General features: G+C 42.3%; 1 protein-coding gene across 8 annotated transcripts in view; it reads left to right on the top strand.

The window, feature by feature from the left end:
• RMI2 (RecQ mediated genome instability 2) overlaps window positions 1–17786 on the top strand; it is a 75287-nt gene that overhangs the window by 38163 nt on the left and 19338 nt on the right. For 5 of the 8 annotated variants that reach the window (XR_006931459.1, XR_006931458.1, XR_005839734.2 and 2 more), the window contains one exon: window positions 16048–16134. The gene's annotated coding sequence lies outside the window, so the exon portion shown is untranslated. Of the gene's footprint in view, window positions 1–9255; window positions 9364–16047; window positions 16135–17786 lie in introns of those variants that run through there. The other 3 variants (XR_005839735.2, XR_006931457.1, XR_005839733.2) reach the window with 1 other exon arrangement.

Here is a 17786-nt window from a genome sequence, read left to right as displayed (position 1 = left end):
AACCCTTGAAATCGGAATTCTTTGATTTTGCAAGTAAATTAGACACCACATTGCTTCTGAGTCTGCTTTCAGATATACTGAAACCTGCAGCGCTGAGAGAAGTGTGAATCTCCATCACCCACTTTAGCTAGGCATTAAGGTCAGACCTTGACGTACCTAAATGGGACATGCCCAAAAAATCTGACTGCTGTGACTAGACACTTCCTTATGCATCTCCATTTTCATGCTGTCCATATTATCACTTTATAAGTTTGGAGGTAAAAGAGTGAGCCTGCTGAATACAGCTTGTCCTCTTACTCTTTTAGGCATTTACCTGTAGGCAAGTGGCTATAAAGATGACTCACTTTATTCTGATATTAATGACCCAGCTATGTATCATTGAAGAATGATGTGTATATTCGTTTCTCCATGGCAGCACACATAAGTTATTGTGCCAAGAACAAGATGTAGTTTGAGATGTCCTCAGCTGGTTTTCAAGCCGTGACGACCATCGTGCCTATGCCCAGACAAGGGGTAGCCAGTGAGTACAGAACCAGCCCTTCTGTCTGGGCTGGGATTCACGCTGTTCTGCAGATAATGTACAATTCAGATCCCACCCAGCTAGGATGGATGCTACAAATCTGTATTTTGGTCTTCTGAAAAGGATTCCTGTGAGTATTAGTCATGAGGATGTGCACATATCTACTGTCTAGAATGAAAGCAGAGTTTTGGGGAAGTTAAGCTAATTAATCTCAACAGCGTACTAATACTGAGTAAGATCTCCTCTCTATACACTAATACTGAGTAAGATCTCCTCTCCTCTCATGAGTTTCCCTGAGCATTCCAGACAAATTCTCTGAAATGCATCTCTGTAAGAGAAATAAACTGTCATAAATCAAGGAAGTCCTGAATTCTCTGAGGCTGTGAGGGAAGTTTCTTTCTAAGCTGGCTACTTTGGAATTGTTTATTTTAAATGTTAGTTCCTTCTTCTGGAGCAGTTAATGTTGGTTTCCTTGGACCCTGCCTGTTCTTCACTGGAAGTTCCTTTGTTGATATTAACCACATCAAATCAAGATCTGTGTTAGTCATATGAATTCAAAAGCTAAACAGTTAACTGTACAAAAATGTGGTTTGGGTTTTCAACATTTCAGTAGTTTAGACATTCTTCTTGGTAATTACCTGATTTAAAAAAAAAGAGGAAAAAAACTTCAAATTGTTGGTAGAAGTGTTGTGAAGGGACAGAATGCTTTCTGGTGGGTTTCCACGTGTGGGTCTGTGTGTATCAGCAAACTCCACAGTTGACAGAGGAACTCTCTGTCCCTAACAGTTGCACTGGTGCTGATTGCAGAAGCAGCAGGCTGCCTTTCATGTGTGAGAACTGCTGCAATAAAAACTGAACTGGATATTTCAAAGCAGAACTGTATGGTGCTATTTTGGCTTCCAGATACACTTACCGGACTACAGAGGTTTCAGTGCTGGCTGGAGGAATACGTACCTTGAATTTCAGAGCCAGGTGCTAATTTTACTTCATCTGGCTACCACGATACCTGTGTGATCTTTTCCAAAGAAAGTCAGAACAACCAACCTCCCTCCACTCCCTTCCCATTGCCTTTATCACTGCCCCAGCAACTCTCTCCCTTCTTGTTGAAGCCACATTCTCTGTTTCTCCACTTCCCCATTCCTGTGTATTTTCAGATCCCAAGCCTGTGAATGAGGAGCTGTAATATGGCACAGGAAAATCAGCCATGGCACTGAACTCTGCTGCAGCTATTTTGGAGCTGAGGTTAAAGTTCATATAAAGTTCATAAAGCCCTCCATGTAATACAGAAGGAGATGATGGGATGAAGAGCTTGGGGGAAAATTTACTTGTGAGTGAGGATGATGAGGACAGCAAACAAAGCATCCATTTATAATCCAAAAAGACCAATGTTTCTTTGTCACCATTTTCATGCTATCATTACCCTCTGCTCTTACAGCTTTCCATTCTCATGGGCATTTTCTGCCACTTTTCTGTTACCAGTGTCTAGTCAGACTGTGTCCTGCATGGTTAACATGATTACAGATTTGCTATGGCTGATGAACATTGATGCCCTTTCTGGTGCTCCCATGATTCCATCTATTCAAACCACATACAAATGGTGAACTTCTGCTAAAGTAACTCAAAGGCTGCAGCATCAGCATCTGATGCATTTCATTCATAGGCATAACCAACATGAGAAGATTTTTATGGTTGGGCTGAGATGGAGCAAATGACTTAAATGTTCCCTCACCTTTGATTTTCAGTCCACAGAAACAGAATAAAATTCACTGTTAGTATGGTCAAATGGATCCAAACCTCAGTTTTATTTTCTTAAATATAGAGAGATTCAACAATCCAAATTATAAGGAAGAAAAGTGGGCTGGTTCTGAAAGTGAACGAAGACAGAGTGTTGTTAGAGGATCCAGAAGTAGCACATAGGAAGCTGAAAGGTCAGAAAGTGATGACACTGTACATCAGACTCTTGCAGCTTCTCATCTGGATCCAGGTGGGCAGTTCTGTTTCTTTCACAATGCACGGAGACATTTTTAGATGACTTGGTTGGATTTTTAACTCTTGAAATCATCAGGCCTCGATCTGAATAAATCACCATTAATGCTCAGCCATGAAAAAATGACTTTTGTGGCCTTTCCTACTGCATGATATGTTGGCCTCCATATTCCTACTGTGACTGCTATTTTAATCAACTGTTCTTTTTACTGTCCCAGTCTAATGTCAAGATCATAAATTACTCAGTCTCATATGATGATGAAATATTAAGGACTCGGGATTCTGCAGTATGTAAATGCTCACATACACAGTAAATAGGAACTAATGAACATGCATTTCATTTTACCACACAGATAGATCCTGCATTGTTTCATGATTGTCCTGTGGTCTTGGCTAGTTACATAACTTATGTCTGCAAAAATCTGGGCAAGAAATAGGTAATATGACTTGTATTTTTTCAATTTTCAATATATTCACTGAGAAATGAGACAAATTTCTGTTCCTCTCCCCTTTCCTGGAAAAGGATAGATCCTGATAGATGGCTTAACAATCTACTTCAGAACTCGAGTATTTATTCCACATTTGCCAAGAAAGCAAACACAAAACCACCACAACTACTCGTGAAAAAAGAATTGGAGGTTTTTTTTTTTTTATCCAGACATCCTCCTTCCCCAGACTGACTTACTGCAAACCTTGGCCAGTTTTACTTGTGTACTCAACAAGCTGTGTTCAGAATAGATTAGCTCCATCATATTCCACCTCCAGCAGAATTTCTAGGAATTTCTTGAGAGTCAGCTGGCAATTTCTGATATAAAAGTCCTTTAAAAGTAGAACTTCTGGCATCTGTAATTAAGGTTGTAAATCAAAAACTTCATCCAAATATATTAGTGAAGCATTCTCTAGCTTTAGAAAGATCTATGCTAGTTAGATACAGCCCTCTCCACAAATGCTCATGGATTAATTAAGAAGAAATATTATGGTATGTAAAATTAGTGTAACATAGCATTCAGGCCTTGATGTCCCCTCTCAGTGAATTAGGCAATTGAGAATATGAAAGTGGGAAGAGTGCCCAGCTTGGAGGGCTTCTTCTAGGAGCTCTGTAGACATCTCACTCAATTGCTGTTGTCGGGAGGTTTGACGTCCGTGGTGACTCACTTGCAAGGTCAGGTTTGTCCTCTGACTCTGTGATAAGTCCTGTTACCAACTGTCTTACACTGGAGAGAAATGCTACGCTGAGTTTTAACTGTAAATCTATTTCAGTTCATAATAATGTCAATATACTGCCAAATTTTCTGATAATGAGTCTAGAGAAAGCATTAGGCTTAACCACACAAATCAAATTGAGTTTGCCAAGGTGACCTTCAGAAACCATGTCAGCAGTGACATGTGATGACCTCAACCCACAAGTCATTCTAAGACAACTTTACTTACAGAAAAACCTTTTGGCAAGGTGGCTGGGGGTATTCTTGTATGCAGACAGTTTAGATTTGTCCCTCTATTTGGTTCTTTGCTTCAGCTGTCCTGTCCTTACCCTGTCTTGTACCTTGACTCGGAGCATGGCCTGAGTAACCTCTAAGTTTATGCAGTGGTGCCAAAAATATTGTACATGACTTTCTGGTTTTACTTCCATACAGAATGATCCATGTATCCCTGATATAATTCTTCAAGTGTCAAGTAATGGGGCTGTTTCCCTTGAAAATTGTTATAGGCAAACAGATACAATTAAGGACCTAGTACAATAATACCAAGAAATCCCAATAAACTGATGAATGTGAATTTAAATCTTGTGCTTTTTCTAATGATTTCCCATATAAATAGGTTAACATCCTCTCTTCCTATGTCTATGGGGAGAGGTTAAAATACTAACGGGGAATATGGATTTTCCAGTCAGTCAGGGAGAGCTCTTTCTAATGCTCATACAGTGCCATGACTTCACATAGCAGAGGTGGAGCACTTTCAGGTAATACCCTGCACATTCTTATGGTATTTCTTGGCTTCAGAGACTTGCCAGAGACCCAGAATTTCAGGATACATTAAAAATGTTCCAGTGTCCTCCCCAGTCCATACAAAGTCCATGCTTTGGTCAGGAGGAAATATTTCATGAGATTAGATTTCTTTGCTAAAGGCTTGTCAGGAACTTCATCAAAGCACTTCAGAAAATGTCTAGTTAAAATAGTGTATAAGCTGAGTAACAACAGCAGAGGGTCTGTGATCCTTGGATATTTCTCAGGAATATTGTCCTTCATCCAAAAAGATATGTAGTGCATTCTGGTTCCTTAGAAGGAATGGGATGCAAGTGCCTTGGGACCATCTCCTGGCCAAACAGCTGTCTTCGTGTCAGGCTTGACCTCAGCATCCGAAGTGCTGCAGGTGGCATTGTGGCGAGGATCACCACGCAGATGTTCTTAGCAAAATGGAAAAGTCGACTTGCATCCAGACCAGAGCAGTGTGCTCCAGGTCACTTCAAAGCTAAAAATAGTTTATTTTTGAAGAGATGAAAAACACAGACATTTGAAACTCACTTGCAAATACCAATTTTGAATTAGCTGAAAGAATACCACCCAGCTCCCTCCAGTTTCCTGCCTTCATCCTGACTTTCTGTTCTCACATATTTTCCCCTTACTTTCTTACTGTCCTGTTTCACTCCCCATAGCCATCAACTGCTGCCAAGGAAGGGTCCCAGGTGTCAGGGCTGGAAAAAGCATCTCACCTGGTTCAAGCTTCTTGCTTCCTCATGGACCACACTGAAAATCACTCAACTCCTGACAAGTCTGCAATAAATAGCACTGTGGTATTCCAGCAGTGTGTTACATAGCATCCTGCAGTTTTCCTTCTTTGTTTCTGTATGAAACTCAATAAAAATATTAATCCAGTACACACACACAGAAGAATGCATTTACTTTCAGTGGCTGCATTTACCATCAAACTTGATAGTGCTTCCTGAAATTGGTTTCTGATCCCCCTGAAAGACTGCGGGTTTTTCTCTCTCTTTTTTTTTTTTTCCGTAAAGGTTAATTTCAGGGAAACTGAACAACATATATGAAACTCTGAAATACCAACTTGAAGATAAATTGCGGTACCAAGAGTGTAACTCATGTGAACTGCCTCCAGTTCCCTCAATTCCCGTGAATTCCCAGTTTCCACTAGCGGGTGGCAGGCAGGTCACAGTGTGGTTATTTTCTGCTAATCTTGTGCCAACATGTGGTTTTGGTCACGGCAGACGGGTAGGAGGAGAGCGATCTGGAGGGAGTGGAAATACTAATACTGCCTTCACACCAGGGAGGTAAACCATTGGTTTTCACAGCGCAGTGCTCATTCAGTTTAGTCAGATCATAATGAATCCTCTGTGTGTGACAGACCTGCTGCCTGAAATACCAAGAATGGGACAGCCTGCACATTTCTGGCCAGCCTGTGATTCATTCAACATCCTTTCTCTGCTCTGCATATGATGATCTCTTGAGTGTGTACTTGAAGGCAGGGCTACAGCTGATTCTGTTTCCAAAACGTGAGGTACAACCAGCGTGTTGTGCAGCATAAGAAGTACTTAAGTATCCAAACTTGCCAACATAGATTGCTTAGGCAATTGCTGCTTTGCAGCAGAGACCCACACACTGCTGGAAGGAACTGACTGCTTCTGCTGGCTATTAGCAACAGCCCAAGGAGGCTTCCCTCTCACTTCACTCCCCGGAACTTTGCAACACTGGGAGTGGAGCTGGCAGCTCCCCAGCAGTCCTGTGGCTCGTTTTAATTTGCATTAACTTTTCGGTAGACTGGGTCTAACTGAAGTATTTTCTTGTCTGCATACATACTCCTGTCCCGGGCTTGGGCTTGTGCAAAAGCAGCAGGTTTGGGAATGTCGCTTGGAAGGTTTGGGCTGTGGAGCTGTCCTGGGCTGAGCGTGCTCCACCAGGGAGCCCTCTGTGAACATAGGTAGGTCCTCCACACCTGCACACATACCCCATCGCTGTTCCCGAGAGTAATTAGTGTTCTTTTAATTAGCAGTTCGTACTTCAGTACAGCGCACACTACGACCTGCCTCCTGTGCTGCACCCAGGTGCGAAGGTTCTCCTGATGGATGCTATGTGCTTACAAAACCTAAAACTGAAAAATTGGGCAATATCAGATTTACATTTGCACATGCAACCCGAAATCTGCCCACTCACATGTCTGTGTGCTGAGTGACATAGGGGTGCTAGTGAAATGTGTGATGTAAACTCTTTTACAAAACTAGGACAGAATTTGCAGGAAAAGACAACAAAGGCCTCTTGTAGCCTTCAAGTGCTGGAATTTGCAATTACTATCTTATTAACATAACTTTCTATAGGTAAGACTATGCTTTACAAAGAAGAAAGGTATAAAAAGAAGCTTTGCTAGAGTTGCAGCATGTTTTTTTGATACAAGCTCCTCGTTGTTTCATTACTTTAATTGCCAGAGGAAGACAGTTTGTTCTATGGTAGGGAAGGACTCTGTCTCCATGTGCTTGATGTGCTACAGTAGGAGCCTGTGCTGGTACGGTATATCCTATGAAACCACGACAGAGTTCAGCAATGAAAAGCATGCATGCATGCCGGGTATGACTCAAAGACATCAGAGTGGATGGAGAAAAGTTACTTTATACTGAGGGTAAAAGGAGAGAAGGGGAAGTACTTCTTCCATCTGAAGTGAATATGTGGAAACCTCACCAAAATCCAGCACTGAACACATGTGGCTTTTTGGAAAGTGTCTCTGTGCAAATGCGTCCCCAACATCCAGAGTGATAAAAATCATGTACTGAGCTGAGTCGAATGGCGTAGCTGAAGTGGAGCTGTAAATACAGTGGTAGGCGGTTTCCTGCCAAAACTCCCCAGCATGTCCAAGAACCCCACTGTGACTCAGCCATTGCAGTCACTGGGAACTCAGCACAGACACCCTTTCTAGTTGGGTATTTCTACTTCTCTTTTTGCACCATATCAAGAGGGGCTCTATTCATCCATAGAGGAAAAAGACTGACAATATGGCCAATATTTTTGTTGTCTTAAAGTAATGATCTTATTGTAGAACTGATGGAACTTCTGAATATGCTGAATGGATGGGAGATGATGAAGTATTTGGTTATAACGCATTTTCTAATGTATGTACTGTTCCTTCAAAGAGTTAGCATCTTCAGAAAGATGATCCAAGCTGGAAGAAGCCATGCCCTTGCCAAAATAACAGCAAGAGCAATGCTGAGTAGCTTCTAGGTCAGCAGCTTCTAGGGTCTCACCTGCCCAAGAATATTTGAAGCTGTCAGATGTCATCCCCTTACTCCTCTGCATTCATAGCTTTGATACTTCCTCTGTCATTTAAGATAACACTCCCTTTAGTCTGTTTTTAACCTGTGCAGATGGTTGCCTCTGTATGCAAAAAGTTCTGTACCCACAAAGCTTTACACTTTGCATTGGCAATAAATACAGCAGATTTGGGAGATCTGCAGTTCCCATCAGCTAAGCTAGAATGGGCTGTTCTGTTCTTTTCCCTTCCTTATCCCATGCAGTATTTGTTCTGTCACTTCTTTCTCTCCTCTCTCATTTCTAGCCTGTCTCATCTCCTCCAGCTCACATTCCTAATTCTCTCTTCTCTTTTTTTCATACTTCCTGTGTTAGTCTCAGCCAATTCTGTATTGGCTTCTTCCACATTCTGCTGGGACTCTCTCCCCATCTGACCTTTCCCTGCATGAACAAATCCCAGTGTCCCAGGTTAGAAAATTGACTCCGCTCTGCTTTTCTCTGCCTTCCAGCCTGCTGCTTATTAATTGCTTCCTGAATTTTCTGCTTGATACCTTTTTACTGCTTAACACTTCTTTTACTTTCAAGATGCTCTCTGTCTTTTACTTTCTTTCTCTGTCCCCAGTAACGTATACTTCAGGCAGTTTTGGTTTTTGTTCTGAGAACTGTCTACCTTCTCCAGCTTTCTGTTCAGTATCTGAAGCATATCTGTGGTTCCGTTACTGAGCTTCCTTTCTGGGAAGTGCAGGCTCCTTGTACTTTGACTCGGGTCATTAACATCTAAGTGGCTTCATTTTTTCTTGCAAATTCCCAAAAGGACCCACTTTTATCCTCTTTTCCTCAGTCCCCACCAGTAGGGCACCCAACAGTGCTATGCGGTTCATTCTGTTTGATGAAAGCCACCACAGAGTTGCTGTTCCTCAGGCAAGAAATCTTTTGCTGCACTCACAGCTGCGACCTGTGGAGGGTTTGGTATGTTTTGAAATGCTCCAAACTGAAAAGCAAGAGTCAGAGTTTTCACCTAGAGCCCCCGAGGAGGGAATACCCAAGGAGCTGGCACCAGGAAGGAGCAGAGGGCAGAGGTGAGGGATGCAGCGGGTGTGTGGCACGGGGCACTGAGAAGGGAGCCAGCCAAAAGGTAAGGGCAGCACTGGGAGTGCATGACTCTTGGTTGGGGGCCTGAGGACAAACACTGCCAGAGCCCCTGTAGTTCAGCACTTTCTTCTGTCAGAAATACAGCGATGCAGACTGTGAGCACAGTACATCCACTTCCACGCAGAGATTCTAATTTCTGCATTTTATTTCACCAAGTGACTCGAATTCTACTTCTCTTCCCCCACACACTCCTATACTAAGCATATTAGTACTTAAGGAAAATTTCTGGGCCACGTGGGTAGCAGCCCCAGTACCCCACAAACACAGAGCGGCTGCCGAGATCCTGCTTTCTGAGAAGAGCTTACCAGAATGACCGGAGTTGGGTGAGTAGGCAGAGCCTGGGCTGCTGCAGAGCGCTGCACCCACCTGCGTCCCTGCAAGACGCAGTGACTGCTGCTGTGCTCGGGACGGCCCGTACTCATGTCGGCGACGGAGAGCACTGCACCCCTGTCAGCCGCGGTGAGTCACTTGCACCTTCTGCTACCTCTGGGATGAATTTCACTTCAGGTTACTTTAGGGCAACATCGCTGTCAATATTTCCTTTACTAGAATCTGGAGCCACAGAGATGAAAATAACTACCTCTGCCAGAGTCCTTAAAACTGGTGGCTAGTTCCCACTAGAGATACATGAATCAGATTTTGAGCAGCACTCAGCAGTGCCATTCAAGTGCTCACTCTCTTCATAAGAGATAATAAAGTTAGTAAAATTCCCGAGTATTCAAGCATGCACCTCCCTGCACTTTCCTTCTGAGTGAATGGAAATGGAGCAAAGAAGCAGGTCTGGGGGTAATTAACCATGAAAAAATAGGAATTGTGCCAGGAATAGGAGTAGGCAGCCCATTTTTAATGAGTGGCATTCTTTCGTCGTAATACCGTGTGCAACTTGACATTAAACTTTAACTTGGAATGGGCTTCTTTACACCATGACTGCGAAGTGCATGCACTTTTTTGAAATCACTGTATTGTGAAGTTGCCAGTCTAAAATTCCACGTGGCCTAAAATAATTCAGTAACAGTGCTGCAATGTCCTGAACCCCTGGATGACATGGCATGCCTTCAGACCCACAGCTCTGTGATGGCTTGGAAAACTTTCCACCTTGAGCTTCCCTCAGAGTTGTCTTCTGTTTTTCTCTTGTATGTATATTGAAGTAGTTTGCAGGGACAGATTTAATAGGAACTTGGACTCAGATTTTCAAAGGAATTAGGAGAAAAACCTGTTTCTCTTGTGCACTGTGCCTGTCAGCTATGACTGAGAGGGCTTTCTGGTGAAATAGGAAAGCCACAATGAAAAGAAAGGGAAACAAAATTAACCAGAAAGACACTCAATTTGTGTTCCGTCTGTTTATATGTGTGTCTCTTGTTCACAGAAAGTTCTGCTTTTATCCTTAATACTATGCAAGTTCCTATAAAAGTCAGTTTAGTTATAATATCATTCAGTTTCCAAAGAAATCACTTGGATTTGTATTCAAAAAAACTTGCTGCCAAGCCCCCTCTGCTGGATGGAACCATCATGTTTTCATCCCTGCATGCTGAAGACGTCCAGTAAAAGCATTACAGTTCATTATTGACAAAATAGCTGAATTCAGGAGATCATTACTGTCTTTCTATTACCTATCATTATCTCATGGGTTGAGATTCAAATACGAGTTGGGGTGGTCACTGCAAATATGTTCAAGTCCCTACATCTGAATGAGTATTCAGTCAGTCTGCCATCTCGCTATTTTATCATCTAAATTCTCCTCAACAGTGCCCACTTTCTTCACTCCCACTATTTCTCTTATGTATTATTTACATCTTTTGCCAATGATCTCATTGCATGCAGTCAGTGTGTACTTGCATAGTACACCAATACAGGAAATAAAAGAATATGAATCCCAGAAGTAGATATGCTTTTCAAGGGCAATTCAAACTTTGGAAACCTGCTTTGCTTGTCTCTAGGTGTGACAAAGGAAGTTCACCAGGTGAAAAACAATACTAGCTGCTGTTTAAATCATGCTTTTCATTTGTGTATGACAAAGCCTTTTGCAGGGGCCATCTCTTTAATTACAGATTGGGAAACAGGCCTGGCGAGGGAAGACAATCTAGTCACTCGAGTACTATATTAGAACTAAAAAGACGTGGATTTAAGCCCTGTTCTAAAACAGATTGGCTGGTGACCTTATTTTAATTAATGAGGCTAAAAGCCAGAAAAGAGGTGTGTGCACAACACTGAGCATAGAATTGTGAAGCTCCTGAGATGAGGCACTGGACCAGTATTGTCGTCCTCTGCAGTGCACATGGAGAGCTGAGTTTCTCTGAAAGGAGATCCAAAGCAGCCAGCATGCCATGCAAACAGCCAGTAAGGAATTACCGCCTCCAGGGCTATGTCTGAAACTTTTCTCCCTCTTGAGCTCACACCCATTAATCAAAGGTTTAGAGAGTTCTGTTTTTCAAAATCAGGTCTTTGAAGAATGGCAGTCCTTAAAAAATTAGGCAAGCTGAGAGAATGTTGCTGGGGCAGGTGATCAGTGTATGGAAAACTGAGATTTCTGCCCTGCTTAGCGTGATGACAGTCAAACTTTGAGTCCTCCCCTTTCTGGAAGGTGTCCTAACTGCTAAGCAGAGCTCTCTTCTCAATGAAAGGGAACAAATCTCAATGAATATTTGTTAGCCAGGGGAGACTCGGAGCCTAACAACTTGAGCACTCACCTATGAGTGGGAAATACTGTATTTCTGGTGTCTCCTCGGAGTGCTGTTACATATCGTTCTTTAAGCTGTTATTAGATAAGTGGTATTTGAAGTTGAGCCAGGACTCAGTGCCTCACCTCTCTCAAATCAATGCCTAAACCTGCAGGCTTAAAGGAAAGTCCCATTCTTTCTGTCTGTAGCTCAGTGGCTCTTGAATGCCTTTTTGTGCACTAAAGTGAGTTCACGAGACCAAAGAGTGCTTACCTCTATAGCCTTGTGGCAAGGTCATCTCTTCAAGATGAGCTTGACAAGCACGTGCTTGAGTCTCAGTGCCAGGAAGTGATCTAAGCCTGAATTCTCAAGTGATCTCACTGGTCAACTACTGGATAAAACTGGTGGATTTAAAAGATGATTGAAAGAAAATGTTTCTAACGAAGTCACTGAAGGGATGAGATTGTTTTTCGGTCTGCAAAAGTAGTGACGATTGTCCTGTAAAGATCAAATTGTTGTAAAGCAAAGAGAAAGAAAAACAGAATGCATTTGTGTCGTATGTTAAAAACGCTTTGCATGTCATTGTATTTCAGATGAAAATGTAAGCTACAGTTTCCTGGAATATACTGTAAGTACAACTCGTATCCCAGTGAGTTTAAATGAGTATTCAGTCTTAGCTACAATAGCCAATAAATGCTAAAATTAACAACAGGTTTGGCCCAGAAAGAAGTCCTAGGGAAGTTAAAAAACCAAACTTGTGCTTAGAATTTGTATCTAACCTCTGCACAGAACCAAGGCTGCTCCTGTCGTAGCAGTCCTATTTATGCATTTGCAACGTTTTGTGAGTGCAGTATTTCCTGTCTGCTGAAATATGCAGCTGCATTGCCTCCCAGGTTTTAAGTCATCTGGTTCTTGATAACTGCAGCAGAGTGAAAAAAGATAGTTTTATTGCAGGGTCTATGAGCAATGAAGGAATAAAAGGAAGAGAGAGGGAGAGGGGGAGAGACGCAAGAAGTACTTCATTCCCACGCAGTGCAGGATCAGGGACTGCTCTGTAACGTGGGGTGGGGGAGCTCTCCTTCCTCCTGAGGCATTTGGCCAAGCTTAGACAAAGTTCAGAGCTTTCTTGGTCTGCAATTGCATTGTAGATGTCTCATCTCACTTTCACAGGAACCTTATATTTCCATGATCACAGCTTATTTGCTTCCACAGAGGCCAAACTGGGAGTTCAAGCTGTAGCACTTGGTAAGATGTGGGAAGTGGAGGCAGCAGCTCTCCAGAAGCTCTCCAGCTTCTACCAGAGCAGGATGGACAGCCAGGGCTTGCCTGCATGGAACCTGCCCCTTCTCACCTTCTGAAATGCGTAGTCTGCTTACTTATAGAGCTGCCACAAGGAGATAGGACTTTTGAGCTATTAAAATGAGGTGCTGTATATTTAGACACGTGTAGATAATGTAACAGTGTGAATGAAACACAACAAATGATAAGCCATGATAGGAACTCATTGTTCAGTACGTGCTTGGATGAGAGATGGCTACTGGGAAAGATGAAAGCATTTCTCCTAAAGCATCTGTTGCTTTACACTAATGAAACAAAGCAATAATAAATCCTTTCCTACTCATGTACCAGGAATTTCACGCAGCTTAATGCATGATTACAGATCAGAGATTTCAAGATAATGTAAATTGCAACTTGCAAAACATGCAAATTCCTCTGAATTCAAGAACAGAAACTTAAGCTTTCCTCACATTGTAAGAACAACACAGTTCTACCTTTCTCCTGACTTTGCAAGTCTTTACAAATACTATCAGTGAGTAACAGTCCACAGCTGTGTGATAAAGATTGCAGAAGCACTGGTGGAGCAAGGGCTATAGTTTTAGGCTGGGAAATGCAGCCTTTAGAAAGAAACTCATCTATGTGTTTTACACATTAATTTTACAGGGAGAATTTAAAAAATGCTCTAATTACTTTCAGTTCCATTTCCTTTGGTTGGAATTTGTTCTCCCCAGCTGATGCGTCCAGCAAGAATGCAGGATAGTACAATTACATTTATAAGAAACAGAAGAAAAAGCAGCCTCAAACAAAAAGGGCATTCAGTGAACACTGCCACCTGTGTGTGAAATGTGCCACTATTTAAATGCTCACTCCTATGAGTATAAGCTTTAAGGGCTTTCTTAATAAGGACTTTCCTTCCCAGCCTTGATTCTGTAAGTTACTTAAAACCCAGGAAGGCTGAGCCAGCCAATGTCTTTTATGACCTCTATACACATTATATATGTTGAATCTAACCTATATACACAAATACTTAATTTTATCAGGAAAGGTGGAACTGGAAAGTGATTGGGGCCAGCCCAGTCACATTTAAAAAAGTCTGCCCTGAAATACAAATTCCTTTAATCAGCATGGTTAATCTAGTTAACAAAATGGTTTCCCCCACAGTTAACAATGGAGGGGGGGGGGGGGGAGGGGAACAGAAACAAAACAACAACAACAACAAAGAGGGCCTGGAGAATATTTTTGCTAACCAAAGGAGATGTTCACCCAATTATTTGACATGACAGAAGTGAGTGTAAAAGGGATTGCATCAATTAACAGAGCATGAAAGCCCTACTGACTGCACTCCAGCCTCCTTAGTCCCACTGGGGACTGCTGGGGTCCTCATGGTCTGAAGTGGACCAAAACCCCTGAATTCCCAGCAAAGGGAGGGTCAGAGGCACCAGAATGCAAATAAAGCAGGGTCTCTGTCAAAGCATAGGTTCAAATAGGAGAAGACAATTCTCCCTCTGCCTTAAAATCTATGTAAACAGTGAAAGTGAAAAATATCTAATCTACATGTGAAGTCTGTTTGCTAGTAATTGCAGCGTTGTGTTTTAAAAGAATCAAGATATAAGTATAGCCAATTCCACACAGAGATATGTGGACATGAAAGGAAACCAGTCTGCACCTTTCACTTTCACCTTGCACGTTTCTTGTAAATGGCCCTGTAACTGGTAATGAAGCCTGCATAATCTGATGAACTCTGCCTTGCAAATCCACAGCTGTCTGCTGTGTTTTTCTGAAGTGTCTATTGCCTGACCTTCATACCAGCTCAAGTTGTAGCATGGCGACAGTTCTTCAAATATTCTTCAACAATATTTGTAATTATTTGAATATAAATGCTTGATGTTTGAACCCTCAAAACTCCAAAGGTGCAAGCAAAAGCATACACACATCTTCATGCCTGCTCTGCAGTCACTCCATGCTATGTGACATTTCCATGAAACAGATACCGTCCACCTGAGCTGATGTTTCTTATTTGGCTCTTAAAGCAATGACAGTTTCTATTTGGAGTAAACAAGCACTGTCGGATTTTGCAGCAGAATTCACTACTTCAAGTGTGGTTTTATGGGCTCCTCGGGTTTTGAAAATAAGGCATCCTGATTTTGCCCTTATCATCAATTGCTGCTTTTCGTGACAGGCTGAAAGCTTGCTAATTTACTGGCTTCAATATAATCGAATCCCTGAAGAATCATCTTCTGATTTTTCACTGTCTTTGAATTTCAAGTCCCCGTTTTGTTATTTAGTTTAGAGGGCTGCTAGAGGACGAGCTGCCTTTAGCTTCATAGAAAAGCAATGCAGACGTGCTGCATGGAGATGCTCTAATCTCAGAGCAAAAGTTGCTTATTTAAAGAAAGGCACCATGTTTAGTTACTTAGGTGATAACTCCATGATTAAAAAAAAAATAGTTTCACTTGATACTCTAAGATGGGGGTACAACTACAAAATATTGGCTAAAGCACAGAGAATAGTGAGGGGTATTCACTTTTTCTACAAATTTTCAGTGACTAGAAAGCATATAATGCACAGCTGACTGCTCTGCTTGGCTGTGTGAGCTGCAGCTGCCCCCAATCCTCCTTTCTGCTTAATGTCCGTCTCCTGAAGACTCTGCAAAATCCTCCCTCACACAGCAAAAGAGATGTGAGTATTTTCCGCTCTGGATTGCCGTGACCCCTTGGAAGCTCACTTTCCTCTTCCAAGAGCTCGATGTTAAACTACTTTCCTGAACGAACGTAGGTGCATGCTGAGTGTGAGACTGGTATACAATTCTTCAGTCATTATTTTAAAACTCGGCTGCTTTTAATCCTGTTCTAACCTTTTCTTAATTTAAATTAACATGACCGGTGGCAGCGAGGCTCTCATGCCTTCAGTTTAAACACGGTAATGCTTGTAGGAGAAGATGGTTGCTTTGATTGGACCCAAGAAAAAACCCTGTCCTGCTTGAAAACTGGATAGTTTTCCAAAGTCTTACCTCTCCCTACAGGCACAAGAAAGTTATTTCATGACCCTTTGAGCAGGCCTTGGACACTGCAGAGTCACACTAATGTATGCTCCATACTGGCTGTAACTTTGCAGCCTCGCTGGCCTCTACGTATTTTTCTAGTATTTGCCATATATGATTTGATGATTCTGGAAAGAAAATGCCTCTCTTCTGGTTGCTTTTCTTTAGGAAGATGATTCTGTCCTCACTCCCAGTGGATAAGCTGGATGCTGGCGGTAATGGCAGAGTATTTACAGAAGGCCTGCAGCTGTCAAGGTAGGGTATTGTGATCTGTATTCACCTACAGTGCTGATGGGCTCTCCAGTCTTGTTAAGCTTCTCCTAAAGGTCCATATTTTTATGAAGTGCAGTGGAGTCAGAAAGTCTGAACCACTGAGGTCTCCCTGGAAGTGGCTTCCCTTCAGTCTGTACTAACACCTAACACAGTGGATGCCACCACACTGCCTGTTTTAAAAAGAGTTATTTTTATGTTAATGCAATAGTTTAAATAAGCCCATCTGGAAGCCAGCTTTACAGATTATTTCTGAGGCGGTGAGTAGTACTTGTAAATAGCGTGATTAAGATTAATTCCTTCTTTGTTTTTTAACCATGTCAAGATCCTTTTCCACGGAACGTGGATGTGTTTCAGTTACTGACCAGAGCATTTATAGCATGGAAGGGCACAAAGAGGCAACGCCCACTTCTGCAGAACATGACTGGAGCTCTCTAAACATTTCCTCTAAGAATTCTTTGTAACTGAAATGAGTCAGCTAAGCTGGATAACTTTGCACTGTTTTCATTGCCCATAGGCAACGCATGGTGACTGGAACTGGTTAAGTTTGCATGATGGCAAGAGCAATGAAATTATTTCTCATGTTAAGGCTGGCTGTATGAGCTAAGGTTTATACCCTCTCTGCAGAGGTGCTTAAGCCAGATGCTTTCCCCCTCTGCCATGCACAAAGTGCAATCCTCCACTGACTCCACTAAGTGTACTAGGTTCTCCAAAAAGAGCACAGGAGGGCACATTACTAAGGTATTAGTTACTAATTTACTTGATAGCACTTGCCACAAAGTTAGTTCATATTTACCTTGGAGTGACTTCCATACAGTTTTGGCAGCACATCGCCATGGGAGAGCCCAGACTGTTGTTGCTATTAGCAGTGTTTTGATGACAGCTCATGGATGAAGGCTCTCATTGCCTTGTCCAAGTCACCTCTGAAGTGCCACGTACTCAGAGCTACCTCTAACTACAGTTGGGCAGGACACAGCTGGAGTCTGCCTGTGTCAGCTGATGACTTGCCTGTCTCCAGGTCTTTTGAAATCAGTGGTGAAACACACTTCAGCATCTGTATGTCAGACCAGTCAGACCCAAAGTACAAATTACACGCAGCAGGAGTTCAAGGTGGGGAGGGAAATCTCTCTGATTATCAACAGGTTAATTCCAACCCAGTCATCCGTTAAAGTCATTAATTTAAGTTCAGTGATGATGAGACAGCCTAAAAAAACCCGAATGATGAGGATGTTTTTCCAGGCTTCGTGGAGCGGTGTGTCAGCAAATCCACTTCGCACCTTTATGTGGTACAAAACAAACACAGAAAGCCACTGAACGTTATAATCCTGATATTGTCTCATATAGCTTTGTGTGCACTATAAGAAAATAAGCATCAGCTTGGGTAAATCTCTTAAAGGTGAACCTTGACTGTTCCTTGTCTGTGCAGGAAGTCTCGTTAGGGACTTCTCAGTAGTAGGAAAGAGACACTGAGAAAATGAAAGAAACTTTTCTGTAGACATTAATCAAGGGAGTAGGACAGAGCTCTGTAAAACTTTTTCAGATAGGATGGGAGACTGCAAAATAGCAGAGACCTGGCGCCTGCTGCGTTGTGGACTATCTTATCTTTGCATAGTCTGACCTTTTCCTTACTCATGCTG

The sequence above is a fragment of the Gallus gallus genome, chromosome 14, assembly GCF_016699485.2.
Source record: "Gallus gallus isolate bGalGal1 chromosome 14, bGalGal1.mat.broiler.GRCg7b, whole genome shotgun sequence".
In the NCBI taxonomy this organism is placed as follows: Eukaryota; Metazoa; Chordata; class Aves; order Galliformes; family Phasianidae; genus Gallus; species Gallus gallus.
This window is presented reverse-complemented; position numbering and strand designations above follow the sequence as displayed.